Consider the following 15,968-nt stretch of genomic DNA (forward strand, 5'->3'; position numbering starts at 1 on the left):
TCATGAGCTTCTTCTACCCGCCACATTTTTTTTTTATCATGACTTCCGAGGTTATGGACAATCTAGACTCTCCCTCCTCACATAAGGAACTTACCAAACATTTTTACATGAGACGGAGACGATATCCTCCACCCCACAGGAAACTAGGCAGACCACTGGCGTTAAAATTCAGGTTACTCCAGGTTGGTGCATACCCTAACCCCGCACTGTTACCTAGAATCAATCCAGAGATACAATCGACCGATACTTGCGAGCTATGGTCAGACCTAGCTAACTTGGAACACATGCTCTGGCGATGCCCCGCGTTACGCGACGGCGTGACGTCGTCCAAATGGGAGGCCGCTCTAAGGAGGAGGAAAGAACTTTATTGGGTCCTGAGGAACCCCTTCCCACCCACTCTTGGTATAAAGGTCGGCAGGGGTCGCGGGCCGCACCCACGTTGGGACGGGAAGCCCGTGAGCCTCCACCCTTTCGTGAGCCCTCTGGACGGCCCTGGCCGCTCTAAGCAGCCCCGATCTTGTAGCACAGCTATGGGGTGCCCATTGGGCCCGCGACGCAGCTGAGAGGATCGGCCTTTCTGTGCCGACTTGAAAGCGGCCTGCTACGTGCTGACGCGCTTTCCGAAGGACCTCAATGAAGTTTTACCATGCCTTGACTTTTGTTACCTGCACCTTAATGAAACGTGCCTTGCTCTCGTGCCCTCCTGCCACCAGGTTAAATCTTCATCGACTGCTTAAGCCAGCCTAGATCACGTCTTTTTCTTGTCCCGTTTCCGAATCAGCTAGTGCACCGCCACAAATATGTCGACCTTACTAAACAGGCTGGGGCCAGGCCACACGATTACGCTCCGTCACGTACACACCGCAGTTGGCAGGAAGTGCATACGACGCGGCCTTCACAGCGCGTGCCCACTTGCAAGTATTATGATTCAAGTATGCGCGTTAAAAGAGAAGTGCGAGTCGTTCGAGGGTGTTTTGGGAGGCGCCGCATAAATAAAAATTAGGGCACCAGGTTGTTTTGACTGTAAACATCATTAGCTCTGCATCGTGAGAGGCTATCGGCCAGCAATGTAGGGTTTGATGCCAACAGCATTCGGCCTTCCTTCGATGTGTAAGCGATAATGATAACTAATTGCTCGCGCACGCATACCCGTGCGCACCGTCATTTTCACGACGGCAATGATGATAAACATGATTATTATGATAATGATTATGACGACGACGCTGTGGCGGCGGTGATGATGGTAGCGAATCATGATGGTGATTATTATGAGCGGCAGCAGCATCATAAGCATCTGCAGAAAGCTGAAGCAGCAGACGAAGTCCGCTGCAGACAAGAAGCCTGCTACAGAAATCTCGACATGCCTCCATCTGCATGCGTCAAACACACGCACCATACAGGCTCGCAAATTTTCTCATTTTGCCCGTCCACCTAGTACTCCGCCTCGCTTCGCAGCGCTTCCAAATTCTTGTAAGCAATCCTGTTTATGCATTCCACAATCCTGATTGTAGAGATGCCTTTCTTAGCAAGCAGTCCTCATATGACGAAAAAGGTAAATTAACCCGATCAGCAGACTTGTAACCACAACAAAAAGGGGGGAACAAAAAGAAAAGAACGTTGTCTGACACAAATTCAATACTAAGCGAAACTAGATATTCAAATGTAAAGACGGCGTAACGGAAGGACAGGACAACCGCATATAATATGACCGTACGCGACCTAATCACTTGTCATTAAGAAAACATTGTCAGTACGTTGCGATCCGTCGTCTCCAGCTGCCGCTTCTTTAATAATTGTATGTGGTCTCGGCGAAGGAATTACCATTTTTCCTTAGGCTAGTAAAGAGAGAGTAATTACTCCATTTGGGCGTATACCACGCCATTTCTAACGTAAACAGCGCTTCAGACGTCAAGCCCACGCTCTTCAGACAAACACGCTCGAAACCCATGGACAGCGCGTTCTTAAGCGAAGAATGGCACGCCCTTCAATAACAGGCTGGATTGCTGCTAAAAAAAACGATATGTCGATATGTCCCGTTCATTTGGCGCACTACAACCGTTCCCTGACAGTTCGATAAGAGCGCGCGCTTGTCCACTAATTGCGGACGGCGATAAGCAGCTGTATATGCAGAGACGGTGGCCTTTTACGTAAACGTCCTCTCCTTCTTTCTTCTGAGTAGGGTGAAAGTTATCAGCGTCTCGTTTTTCTGTTTGCGTGAACTAGAACCCATGGATCGAAACAGCGAGTTGGGCACTTTGGTAGGTTAGAGAAAGAAAGCAAAGATAGACGAACGTCCGGTTTGCTACCCTGGCGAAATGAAAGGGGAAATAGATATAAAAACAGGGAGAGAGTGAGCGTTGCGGCTAGGAATTTTCACTTTAAGAATTGTGCTAGAGTATGCTGGGTTTAGCGCGACCTTGTACAAAAGCAGCGGAACAAAACACAACATATTGTCCGCGTTGTGCGATTCTATCGTTCCCTCTTCCTTTAGCGATGTCACCACTCGAGAAACTTGGAGGTTAACAAAGAAGCTCGAAGACAAGTTAAGGGCCAGACAACGAGCTACGGGACGAAATATGTCACAGGGAAAACGTTAACAGACAGGAAGACAGTCTAGTGTATTAGAGAACAAACGGGGGTTAGCCGACAGTCTAGTTGACATTAAGAGGGGGAAATGGAGCTGGGCAGGCGATGTAATTCGCAGGGCAGATAACAGGTGGACCATCAGGGTTACAGAATTGGTGCTAAGAGAAGCAAAGCATGGAGGTGCCATCGAGGACAGCGAGAAATTAGGCAATGTGACGAAATTAGGAAATTTTCCGGCACAACTAGGCTTAGCTAGCGCAAAACAGGGATTCTAGATCTCTCGGAGTGGATTTCGTCCGGCAGTGGACGTAAAATATAGGCTGATGACGAGCGTGCGGTGAACAAGCTCTTCATGCATCCCCCCCCCCTCCTCCTCACCCCATTTACATGCGAACTCCGCTGCCGCGAATCGAACCCACGACATCGCACTCAGCAGCAGAACACCGTATCTCTAAAGCCACCCCGGCGAGCTTGGAGGCCTTGCAGACTGCGCGCCTGAAGCCATCTTCTTAAATTCTCCGTGCACAGTATAATATACGTCAGAGATTTATCTTTATAACTCGACAAGAGGCAACCGCTAACGGCAAGAAACTGAACAGACACCAGCAAGCCTGAACCAGTCTTGCACTAGCATCACGATACAGAGCACAAAAACAGGACTGTGGAACCGAAATGTCATCCTTGAACTCTATTTAGGATGTTCTCGCCCCCAACTCGGCAACTCTAAACCGTCCTCCAGAATCTCGCAAGTATTATAGTTTGCTTTTATAAATTTGCAGTTTCTCCCTTATACGCACGTGCTAGTAGTGTCGTCCCCTCCCCTCCTCCCTCTTTTCTTTCTCCTTTCTTCTTTTTTTTCTTTTTTTTTTGCAAAAGACAGTCTATGCGCGCATCTGCCGTGGTGTCCCCATGCTGACCCCGTTTGCGTGCCTTACAGGTGTCTCCATCTCCTTTGAATAAAACCCACCTTTTGCGCCTGGCACGACTGCAAGATAACAGCGTTAGCCTTGGCAGCCCGCCGAGGCAATCTTCCTTCCCTAGCTCTTTGGTCCCCCTTTGTCTACAACTCAATATGGCGTCCTCATTTATTCATGCTATACAGGCGCCGACGCGTGTCGCCTTCTTCGACTCTCGTGAAGCACTCTTCATTCCACGTCAGCGCGGGAAATCAGAGAGAATTTATTATTCAGTTGCCCATCACTGCGAGTGTACGTTATGCCGCAATGCTGTTAGGTATTGTAAGAATGTCCTCGTAAGCACTGATATAGTATACCGTGTGTCCCAGCTAACGTTAGCAAAAGTGTTCGAGGCAAAGAAATAACGGCCTAAAGAGATTGGTGAAAATGCACAGAGCTCGGTCGTCAGAGTTCTGAAGACCGAACGCAGTAGATCTTAAGATCGTATACCGCACCGGGCTTTTCTTAATCATTTTTTTTTCGTTGAATAGCCTGGCTAATGTTAGCAGGGACATCTTACATACGAGAAAACAGGAGGAGGAGGAGGAGGAGGAGGAGGAGGAGGAGGAGGAGGAGGAGGAGGAGGAGGGAAACATGCATTTAAAAAAAAGGGACAAGCAGGCGTCTTTCTGCTTGCGCGGGCGAGAAAGCAAGAACAGGCATGCATATATAAAGGCGCTCAATTTTCTCGTCGTGCGAATACTTCACCACTCGCAATCAAGGCAGGATAAAAAAAACGCAAGAGGCGAGTAATTATAGTATCTGCCACGCGTAATTACACGCCAGATGCGCGTGGTCGTTCGCCGATGAATACAGCGCACGAATTTCGGCGGATGAGAGCAGAGTTTGTCATGCAAACAAACCGAAAGGAAACATAGTGGCTCACACTGGTTGAGATAATGTGCAAGTCTTTTGTGACATTGTTTGCGCTAATATAGATCACGTGACGGTTCGAAGTCCACTACGCTCGCAAGCTGCCACGTACGAAGATTACAGTTAATCGCCGGTGTCTCGACCCGCCGCGGTATATCCGTGGCCATGGCGTATACCCTGCTGATATCAAAGTGGTTAACTCAATCCCAGCCGCGGTGGTTGCATTTGGAGAGGGGCTGAATGCAAAAACGCTGGTGTACTTAAATTTAGGGCACGATAAAGGACCCCACGTGGTCAAAACTAATCCCGTGTCTCCCAGTACGACGTGCCTCATGCTCAGACCGTGCTTCTGGCACGCAAAACCCCCGAACGTTGTTTTAGTTTTTTTCCCCGTTGTTCCTTCTTTGGCAGCTAACACTTTCAGACGATATGTAACACTAAACGGCCTTCAGGACCAGCTAAACTGAACAAGCCGTAACGCTTCTACGCTGGAGTACAATAAATCAGTCGTCCCGTGCCATCGTCATCCCCTTGCTGCTGTAGCCGTCGTCGTAGCTACGGCTATAGAAACATGTTGAGAAATTGCTTTCTGGTAACGCATTTCAGAACCCTGCACGATGCTGCATAGCCAGCCATCTGCAAGATGCTTCACGTAACATTGATTCCCCAACTGCGTGGAGTCTACATAATCATTCTCCTCCTTTTCTCTTCATTTTTCTTTTTGTTTTTGCATGGGCTGCAATGCATATTTTTCACGCTTTCCAGTCTTGGCTGATTTCATTGCCACTGTTGCTTTTATTTCTACTTCTTTCTGGACTGTACCTTCCTGCTTCTAAATTTACCAACGCTTCTTGAACATGCATGTCTCATCTTTCCCCTTCTAATCTGTCTGTACTACTAGGCCTGTCAAGACGGGCGACAAGCCGTCATTTTTTTTCATTTTTTTTGTCACCCGTACACCTGACGTTATACTCACTCTTTTTCACGTTCATTTCTCTCGTTCCAATGTTTGGTGCCAGAAATCATATGTCCTGATCAGCTGATCAGGACACAACCTTATAGAATAGGTTACATTCAAATCTCTTGAACTTTTTTTGTATTATTTTTCAGATTCCGAGTGCAACTTCAAAATTTCGCGCACTCTGCACGCTTCCGGAGTGACAGTTGCGTCGACTAAGCACGCTGCTGCAAAGGATGCAGCGTCGTCGTTATCGCACGCCCTCGACGCGCACGCCTTCGCACTCTCCAGATTGGACATCCTGTGCTTCGTCTCCTCCCTTGGGTCGCCCGAAATGACCGAGGTACGAAGAGTGTGCCCGATCCGTACAGTCCCGCCAAAAGGCGTACAATGTCACTGTGTGATAAATTTCTTGTTCCGGAACGGTGGCAAAGGTTCCCGTTAGCCTCGGCTATACTCTTTTTATAAGTTTCGATGCATAAACTGAAGAAAATATAACTCGTTGAATCAAATGTTTGTTGTTTAGACGAAAGCAACTCACGATGTCTAAGACAAATCTTTTCCTGTATTTTCGTTCAAAACAAATTTATTTACATTGCTTTTTAACCCATCTGTGTTTTGTAGACTGTTTTACGAGCGAAAAACCATGCTTCCACATGTGACGAAGGAGTCAAGAGACACTCAAGCATCGTGTGTGCTGCTTCTTCGTCAACCTCCTGTATTTATTTATTTTTAAATAGAATTCAATAAAGAAAAACTTTGACGAGTTGCTCGAAAGCACCACGTCACTTAAAAGGCAAGTTGTATAAGAACACGCTACTGAAATAACTGCATCAACTTGTTGACCAAAAGGGCGACTTGGAAGATATTTTGGTCGTATTCGTGAAGTATTTAGTTTCAAATTATTTTGGTGCGTATCGAATGGTGCTGGCGAGTGAAAATGACACCGTGCGTTAATATTAGACAAGAGAATTTACCGCACGGAGCTCGTTATAGCCTATATTATTGCAGCATGGTGAACATGCGAGAAAAGTTGGGCACACCTATACGCCTATCGGCGTCACACTGAAATGGAGCCGAACATACACCGTTACGTGTGTTTGCCGCTCAGTAAATAGCCCTGTGACAGATCGCATCTGCGATTCAAGCTTCGAAATATATAGCACTCAGATAAGGCCCTGCTAAAATGGCCTAGAGAATTTTCCGGGAGTGCTGCATTTGAAACGCACTGGACAGAACTGAGGACAGTGCGAGAGAAAGCTACAAACGTAATGCCAATGCACTGTATAACGAATTAGCATCTTGACAGGAGAGTGTATAGTTGATGCGTGTCGCATGCAATCATGCCAATGAATTACGACTAACGCCAGAGGCAAGGATATCAACTTAGTTTTGCTATTTCCGATGTTTCAACCCAGTCTGCCTGCTACTGATGAAACGTCCATTCGTTTCATTTTTGAAGTCTGAGATTTTTTCTTATGAGACAAGAACCAAAAGCGGTTTACTTTCTCGAGTAACTACGGTAATATTTCGCCACAACATAACTATTATCTCAGTCCTAATCTGCCTGAACAGACATTCTTTTTCATCATGCTCTTCAGCCCCAAGATAACTGCTACCCCAATACGAGGTGCCAGAGAATGAAAAAACATTCTGCACCAGGAGAGCGAAGCGCCTATGAATGGGGTGTTATGTACCCTGATGAAGTGTAGAATGGCGTCAGGAATTTGAGGACGAATTTTTTGTCTTCTCTCTCGTCGCATTTCATTTCTGTCGTTTTTGTCTATAAAAATGTTGTATTGTTTCTTTCTTTATCACAAAACAACAGCTGCACAAAGCGGTGAGCTCGTCAGTACTGTACCGGTTCTTTCGATACGTCGTATTTCTGCCAGCGGCTCCCGAACCACTGGAGAACAGCTTGGGGGCTTGCAGACTTTTGGTCGTCACCCCGCTTGAAGGGGATGAGGTAAGCCAGCTCAACGCCGTGTGAGCGCCGCAGGCTATTAATTAGACTGGCAAAGGCACATAAAAGATAACTTAAAAGAATAATTTTAAACTGATAAAATATTTTACATTACAACATTCTCGTTATTTTGGCAAAGAGTGGCTCATTATATTACTAGAAACAAGGATGGGCAATTTTTCTTTTTTTGATGTTGGGTTTCACTCCAGAGCCTCAGCGCCAATGTGTCAGGGTAATGTCACAAACGCCAAATATTCTTTTCGTAGTTGGGCCATTTTGGCTCAATAAATGTTATCGGAACTTGCTAGGATAGGTTCGGCTTTCTGTTCCTTTAAAGTGCAATGCCGCTCCTCGTTACCCATAAATAATCAACTAGGCCAGAGTAGACTGTTGAAAGCAGTTAAGTCACGGTCAGCCTGTGTGGAAACTGCAGGATGGCGTCGCAACTTGTATTTAGTTCTTGCGCCTTATCTTGCCCCTCGTTTCTTTTCTCACAACAAAAGCGACCGTTTTTGCAATCGCAGGAGCGTAGTTTACCAGTACAGCACTGGACTATACAGGCTACCTAAACTGAAAAAAGTCACGAATGCAGCGGCATAATTGCACGAATCTCTAGGTTCAGGTCTGTTTCTGCAGTATCGGTGCATGCTCCGCCTAAAAGAAATCGGGCAGAGCTCACCTGCAATGACTATCCAAGTATGCGAATGGCCGAAGTGCGTCATGTATGAGGCGTGTACTGCAGCCAGGCTCTTCTCTCGCGCTTCCCTCTAGACACGCTACGCCACCTAGCGTCGCCGCCGCGAAGTCCTCGCATACCCAGTGGAACACACCCAGTGTCCCAACATACGGCACAAGTCCAATGGCGCAGGTGCACATTCCCAACTTGGAGTCAAAGAGGTTCATTGAGGAGCGGCACATAGCCAGCGAACGGCCCACATTTTAGACTGCACTACCTTGGGCATCGGCCCACGTCTTTTATAGAGTAGCTAAATCGCTAGATATCCAGAAATGACACTGGTCTCACAATGCCAAGAAAGCTTTCCGCATTACAAATATGAACTTTTCGCGCACATCGTTTGGTATATACTTTTTCTCTAGTATTTCTTCCGTGATTTATAACTGGAAAGGTGCTCACGAAGTGTTTTCAAGTTTGTTGCTCGTAGAATATCGACAGCGCCATGTAACTTTAATGGAGAGAACGTGCGGTCGGGAAAGCATCACGAGGGCGTCCATCAACGTTCCAGGCGGTGTTCGACGTGAGGCGGACTGAGCTTCTCTCAGAAAACTGCACCAAGCTCAGCACTTATTCCCAGTGGAACGACAAGACGGGATTCGATAAGCCGGTGTCACCGCTCGAGCTGTCGCCCATCGTACGCAATTACTGGCGACGGAAACTGCTTGTCGGATACGTCGAGGTAAGTGCCAGGAAGGGTAAAGTTTTTCGAATTTCAGAGTGAAGTCAAAGTTTGAAGAGTAATACAAGCGGTCGTCAGCGTGCAAAGAAAAGCGTTTGCAAATAAACGGTGTTGGAACCATTAGCGGATGATCGCCGAAGTCAAGCGATAGCTTCCAGGTTTATCTGCTGGAATATGCGGCTGGGACAATTACTACATATATGGACGGCCACTTTAGCATGGCTGGAGTATTAATACAATTGCTAAAGCAATAAAAGTGTGCGCACAGTAAGCCAATGCCCTCCTCTCACCTTCACCTAGTGCAAGAGAAGTAATTTGTATAGAAACGAGACTTCTTTGTAGATATAATTCGGAAGGTGTTGCGCATGACACGCAGGTGGCATTACAAAGAAGTGCGAAATAATTGCGAGAGTCGCAAGAATTTATCAGACTACCGCCCAGTTGCAAATAACACTCCACAAAGATGCATGAAGCGATTTCTGTAAAGCAATCAAAACGTACTCACCTCACCAAGCATGTGCTGGTGGGCTAGTTGGTTAAGCATGATTGCAAAGACAGCGCCGAATAAAACAACACACGAAGAAAGGAGACACGTGCTTGTCTCGTGTCTCCTTTCTTCGTGTGTTGTTTTATTCGGCGCCGTCTTTGTAATCACCTCACCAGTACTCACCTATAGGGCAGAAGCCTGGAGGCTTACGAAAAGGGTTCTACTTAAATTGAGGACGACGCAACGAGCTATGGAAAGAAGAATGATGGGTGTAACGTTAAGGGATAAGAAAAGAGCAGATTGGGTGAGGGAACAAACGCGAGTTAATGACATCTTAGTTGAAATCAAGAAAAAGAAATGGGCATGGGCAGGACATATAATGAGGAGGGAAGATAACCGTTGATCATTAAGGGTTACGGACTGGATTCCAAGGGAAGGGAAGCGTAGCAGGGGGCGGCAGAAAGTTAGGTGAGCGGATGAGATTAAGGAGTTTGCAGGGACGACATGACCACAGTCAGTTGTGGGGTTGTTGGAGACGGGGGTTGTTGGAGAAGTATGAAAAAGGCCTAAGCCCTGCAGTGGGTGTAACCAGGCTGATGATGATGATGATCATGATGATGATGAATCAAAACGCGTGTGAGATTGGTACTTTGAATGAACACGCTGAAAACACACCCTGTATGTATACGTGAACTGTGGGCCGAACCTTGACAGAAACTGCGTGCATGCTCTTGCTCTGTTGCAGTACTCTCCCTTCTCAGTATCAAGACGGCCGACGCCGAATGGCGCTCTCGTCTACGAAGGCGTGGACTTCTCGCTCATCTTCAACTTGGCCAGTGCTTTCAACATGAGGTAATAGTGGCTGCCAATCGCGTGACCTGTTATCGTCGCCTCACTTGTATGCCGTGAACAACAGTTCTTTTTTTTGGGGGGGGGAGGGGGGGGGGGGAGAGAGTTACATGCCAAAACCAGTTTCTGACTATAAGGCACGCTGTAGTGGAGGACTGCGGAAATTTTGACCACCTGGGATTCTTTATAACGTGCACCTAAATCTAAGTACACAGGTGTTTCCGCATTTCGCCTCCATCGAAATGCGGCCGCCGTGGCCGGGATTCGATCCCGCGAGCTCGTGCTCAGCAGCCCAACGCCATAGCCACTGAGCAACCACGGCGGGTGTGAACAACAGTACCACCCAAGCAAAGGTTCTAGCGCACTGACTCGCCCATACGCGGTAATGTATGTGGTGCCACAGATGCGCTGTCATACGAGGTAGCGTCGGCCCTTGAGCGACTAAAACTGTGCGCAGCTTCACAGTAGGGACACCATCGACGTCAGCACTTTCATCATTCCTTGTACCGTATTTTGCTTTGTATTAACAGGCTGTTACGAATATTTCGTAGCTCTAAATAACACAGATTAGTCGCAGGTTCATCCCAAAAGTCATATTATCTCAGGTCTTTCAAAAACGGATAAGGATGCGGAAGAGACCGACAAGATGCTACAGCTTTAGCTGTGACTGCACTGCGAAGCCACACTGGACTACGGTTTTATTTTTTTCTAGACATGAACCTTAATTATGATCGATGCGACGGGACACATAGTGTGTAGTGCAAATAAATACATCACGTAGTGCTTCATGGTGAAAATCTTGTGAATTGTTATTAAACCAGCAGCCTTACGTCGAGCTGCAGGGGAAAAGATGGCGTCTGCCAAAAGATAGATAACAGTAATAAAAGAAACGCAGTGCCGGCCAATTTGGTAAAAGACACTTCGGCTGCCTCTATTAGCCTTGTTCACAATGCGAACAAGGCATAAACAGTGTAGTCCACACTGTGAACGTTGTCCAGAATGAAAAGAAAATTCCCGTGGGAAAGCCTGAACACCTCTTAACGAGTTCTACTCTGGTTGGCACTGTGTCTTTTTATCATATATTATTACCTTCCCCAACCACCCACGGGACTGCGTCAGGTCCTGGACTTCACAAGTTGAGCTCTGCCCGCTTTAACTAAAAAAATAATAAAGACGTACTTATCTATGTCAGAAGTTTTCACGTTTTGCAGCGCAGCACATTACGTAAGTTTTAGGAGCGAAAAAATTCGGCGAATCCCACGCCTATGCTGGAATCAGTGTTAAACGAGTCTTACTTTGGTGGTTCGTGCAAATGTATCACTTTGCGGTTACGAACCTGTGAAATGCCGCGTTCTTCGCCAAGCTTAGCAGCGTAACGAAGACGTTCTTGCTCCGGCCGACGCTTCTTTCGAGCCTAGGTCTGTTCCTTGTTTTTGTTCCTTAGTTATATGGCGCAACCCTCTCTGGACAATCGGCCATGAATCGGGCGATGAAAATACCTGTTATCTTGTTGTTTTATTGAGGTAGGGGGGGGGGGGGTAACACTATGCACGCTTCGGTTGTTGTTCTTGCCCATCAACCATGTGGCTCACACCCACGGGGGGGGGGGTTAGCGAAGAAATTTGCGGAATATTCCAAACTGCAATAGTCCTGTCTTGCTCACCTTCATGTCTTCCTCCACACTTGGCTGCATCTTTTGAGATTGTCGTAGAAATCGTCATCATCATCTTGCCGACTTTTTCATCCCTCTGTAAGACTTTTTTAAATATTATGCTGCCGCCTTTTTCACTTCTTGTTTCTTGTCCCGCTTATCTATCCTGGCGTATACTGAATATAACACTTTCCGTTTCCGGAGCGCTGGCCAAGGTTAGGCACATAACCGGTATCACGAACCCAGTTGCACATATTCAGCTGCCCAAGGTGCCTATTCGGGCACATACCTAATGAACCAAGTTGTTGTCTACTCGTCAACACAGTACCTGCTAAGTGTGAGAAAGAGGCGAAGAAACGTTCGCTTTAAAAATTCATTATTTCTGCGAGAATCAAGCGCGCTTACCTGTAGAAACGGCGGCACGTGCGGTGAAGCCAAAAAAAGAAAGGACAAGAAATCTTCGAATCTAACGTCTCCTGGCGCCACCTTTTGCTAAAGTGTGTAGAACATTCCGGTCTCCAAGATACCCGCGAGCCATTCTCGGAGGCCGTCAGAGAACGGTCGCTCTCAGCGCCCGAATTAAAATCTGCATGCGGTCGGCAAAGCTTCCGCTTCCTCGCCTGAAACCAGGAAACTGAAAACCAGGGGCCGAATCTTATAACGGTTCGGTTGGGGAACCGTTCCTTTGGCCTCACCTGATTGGCCAAAATTTTGATTACGTCACAGGTCGTCAGAGGCAGCGGGGCGGTATCGCATTTTTCGAATACGTCACGCATCTGTCAATCATCTTCAAAGCGAACCGGTCGTAGGAACCGGCGAAGGGGTAGTCCGCTTTGGGTTCCGTTGCTGTGGCTTGGCTTTGGCTTGTGACCCTGGCCGCGCGCGCCGGTCGCGCAACCCCGGAGACACGCGGGCGTCGCGCGCGCGTGCGTTGGTTGCTTCGGAGGCTAAAATACTTGCCTTCGTCGTCTGCTTGGCGTTCCTCTTTCGGTGTCGACCACGGCTGGAAGCGCGATACGCGTTCGAAGAAGTGACAGATAATGAGTTGCACCGCCCTTGCTGGCTTTTTAAGTAAACCTTTTGCTGGCTACGCTATCAAATGTAGGTGACTCAGGTGCAAGCGTACGAGTGGCCATTCCACGCAGAGGAAGGAATATTGCGCGCTGCGGTTCATCGCCACTGGCCTGCAGCTCCCAGAGGTCGGTCGGACGTGAAGCATTCATCGGAATGACCTAGATCTCTGCTGCCGACACCGTCCACAAAGTTGCTCTCGCAATTACTGCGTTGGCCGGTTGAAGGGCTAGGTCAGCTTTCCCGTGACCTCAGCTTTAAAGCCAATGCCAAAGAGATATTTGCATGGTGAGATCGAATTCTCAGTGCTATCGCCAGCGTGAATAGCTTGCAGATCGCCGTTCAGCAGTCAGAAGGGTTCAACCTAGGCTGGTCCAGCACTTCCATCGTTCGGCTGATAAAACTATACAGTCAGGACGGGAAGATATTGCGGAGATCTCTTATTTGGCTGCCTTTTTTTCTCTGGTTCGGGAGTGCCGCACTTTGTTACTCAATTTTACGGCACAGCGCGCACCGTCAGCACCACACTATTCGATTTGACTTCGCGCAGGCAATGCAGGGCCCGTGTATCGTAATGTTAGATTTCAAGTTCCATTGCTTTTATCACGCGACGCGCCGTGGGGCTTATCGCAGGGACAGCGGCAGCGCGGCGGCGAGCGAGTCATGTCCGAGCCGATGACGAAGGGCGAAAAAAGATGGAAAATTGATATAGTCGGCTAGTAAAGGTGTCCCTAAGAAGCAGTTCACGGTTTTGTCGCGCTCGCTACTTGAGAAGTGCCGGCAGTGCGTTCCTGTTGCGTGCATCCTGCGAGCTCCTGGTAGCAGACGACATAGCGCTGCGCTCTGCCAACTCATTTACGCTTGCGATACCGCCTGTCGGCTGAGAATAAAAAAGAATGACATTAATAAATTACTTTTGCATTGCGTAAACGCCCGGCACCACACGTTTATACTTCAGAACTTGGCGCATAACATTAAATTTATATTTTACATTTATTTAGCAAGCGGAAACATTCTGCAATTCCTCGATTAGCTCGTCATATAATGACGTACACTTCAGAGGTGGCACCCTCTCATCTATTGGTCGCATCCTCCCCTTCTTCCACCGCCGGCTTGGGAGTGGCACATCTAGTGACGTAAGCGGCGAAGCGAACGGTTCGTATTCCGAACTGTTATAAGATTCGGCCACAGGAAACTGAAGGAACCAGGAACTGAAACCAGGAAGCCTGCGATGAGCGGGGAACAGCCGAACAAGCGCGCGTCTGGCGACCGCACTCGGACGTAGCAGAGCGCAGTTTGGTAGCATGGTTAGATTATGTTAGCGCGCCTGCGTTGTTTCGTGTTTAAGCGATTCTGTATAGCCAGCGCTACTTTCTCCGGAATGGCACTCGAACATTGCTCTTTCCTTATTGTATATAACATCAAGTTAAAAATAAAAAAAGAATGGCGTAAAGTTTGCGTCATGTGTTGATCTGCAAACGACGACGCCTACTCTAGGAAGCTATCATTAAACCGGGTTCGTGCGACGAGAACGAATGTTGTTTTTCACCCGCTCTACACCGGTGTCCTTGAAGAGAGCGATCTATGGGATGTTCTCATCACCAAAGCGACTGTCACCGCGAGGCAGCTCAGCTCTCTCACACCATCCACGCCTCCTCGCCATTCCTGTACACCGCGGTGGCTTAGAGGCGATGACGTTGCGCTGCTGTGCACGAGGTCGGGGGTTCGATGCACCGTAATAGGCGGACTTCCTTCAAGTTCTACTTGCATCACCTCCGGAGCACCACAGGGGTCTGTGTTGTGCCCGCTTCTCTTCCTAATTTTTATTAACGACCTCCCACTCAACATCTCATCCACCATCCGCCGTTTCGCAGATGATTGCATTATCTTTCCTGTACACCGCGGTGGCTTAGAGGCGATGACGTTGCGCTGCTGTGCACGAGGTCGGGGGTTCGATGCCGGCCACGGCGGCCGCATTCTGGTGTGGGGCGGAGTGCACTCGTGTGTCGTGCATTGGGCGCACTCTTAATAATAACCCCGGGTGGTAAAAATCAAACCGGAGTCCCCCCTTTACGGCATGCATCATAATGAGATGGTGGTTTTGGCATGTAAAACGCTGGAATTTAATTTCTCGTCTCTGACATGTGGCGCACTTGATGGTTGCAGCCTGGTCCCCGTACGAGACCCGGAAGCCACCTGGGGCGCGAAGAGGCACGGACGCTGGACCGGAATAGCAGGAATGGTGTCCAGAAGAGTGCGTACTCTCTTTGGAAAAAAAATTATAATCCTTTAAATAATAAGGCCTCAGTAGTGCCGCTTAGGCTAAAAAAGGCGCTGTGATGTGGGTTGTTTAAAGGGACACATTAAATGTAATGAACACTGAACCAATTTAGGTAGGTAAAGCATTCTTTCATTACCCTATTTTCAATCATTTGATGGAAAAGGTGGTTCTTAAGTAGAAAAATGGGAAGGTAGGCCACGTTTGGGCGGGTTACAACAAAATCCGAAATACACTATGCTGGCAAAAATACATAAAAATACGAAGAAAAAAGCTCAACACGTACTATAGACACACAACACACAAATAGTGTCACTATCTTAAATTGAAGTGAAGAAAGGTTGTTGTTGTTGTCGTCGTTATTGTTGTCGTTGTTGTCGTCTTTGTCGTCGTCGTCGTTGTCATCGTTGTTGTTCAGAGCCGTAAGTAACTTCAGTATGACGTCACTTAGGTCAACGTATTTATTCGTATTCAAGCAGTTCGGCACAGGAAAAGTTCTGTCGTTTTTCTATGCCGAGTCTATCGCTCCTTGAGAACGTAATGTCGGCCTTGTTTACCTAATTGAAAGTAACTATAGGCTCGAGTAGAATCTGCCGAAATCTGCAGGACGTCATGGCGGACTCGAACTTTAAGACAGCGTCGCCCCCGCCCCCACCCCGACCCCCCCATATGGGCCGTTCTTGCGTCTTTTCCAGCTCACAAAGCCCCCTCTCCCGACAATTAACATCGGCCGCCTTGTAGTTGCAAATAGTCATGTATTTTTATTCATTTATTTTAGATGCAGAAACATTGTAAGGTGGGCTACGCTAGAGCCGGTTACCCAAGAATCTCAAATTTCAATATCAATTTATTTATTCTTGCACTTCATAAATCAAAAATGC

Source organism: Dermacentor albipictus, chromosome 5, assembly GCF_038994185.2.
Source record: "Dermacentor albipictus isolate Rhodes 1998 colony chromosome 5, USDA_Dalb.pri_finalv2, whole genome shotgun sequence".
Lineage (NCBI taxonomy): Eukaryota > Metazoa > Arthropoda > Arachnida > Ixodida > Ixodidae > Dermacentor > Dermacentor albipictus.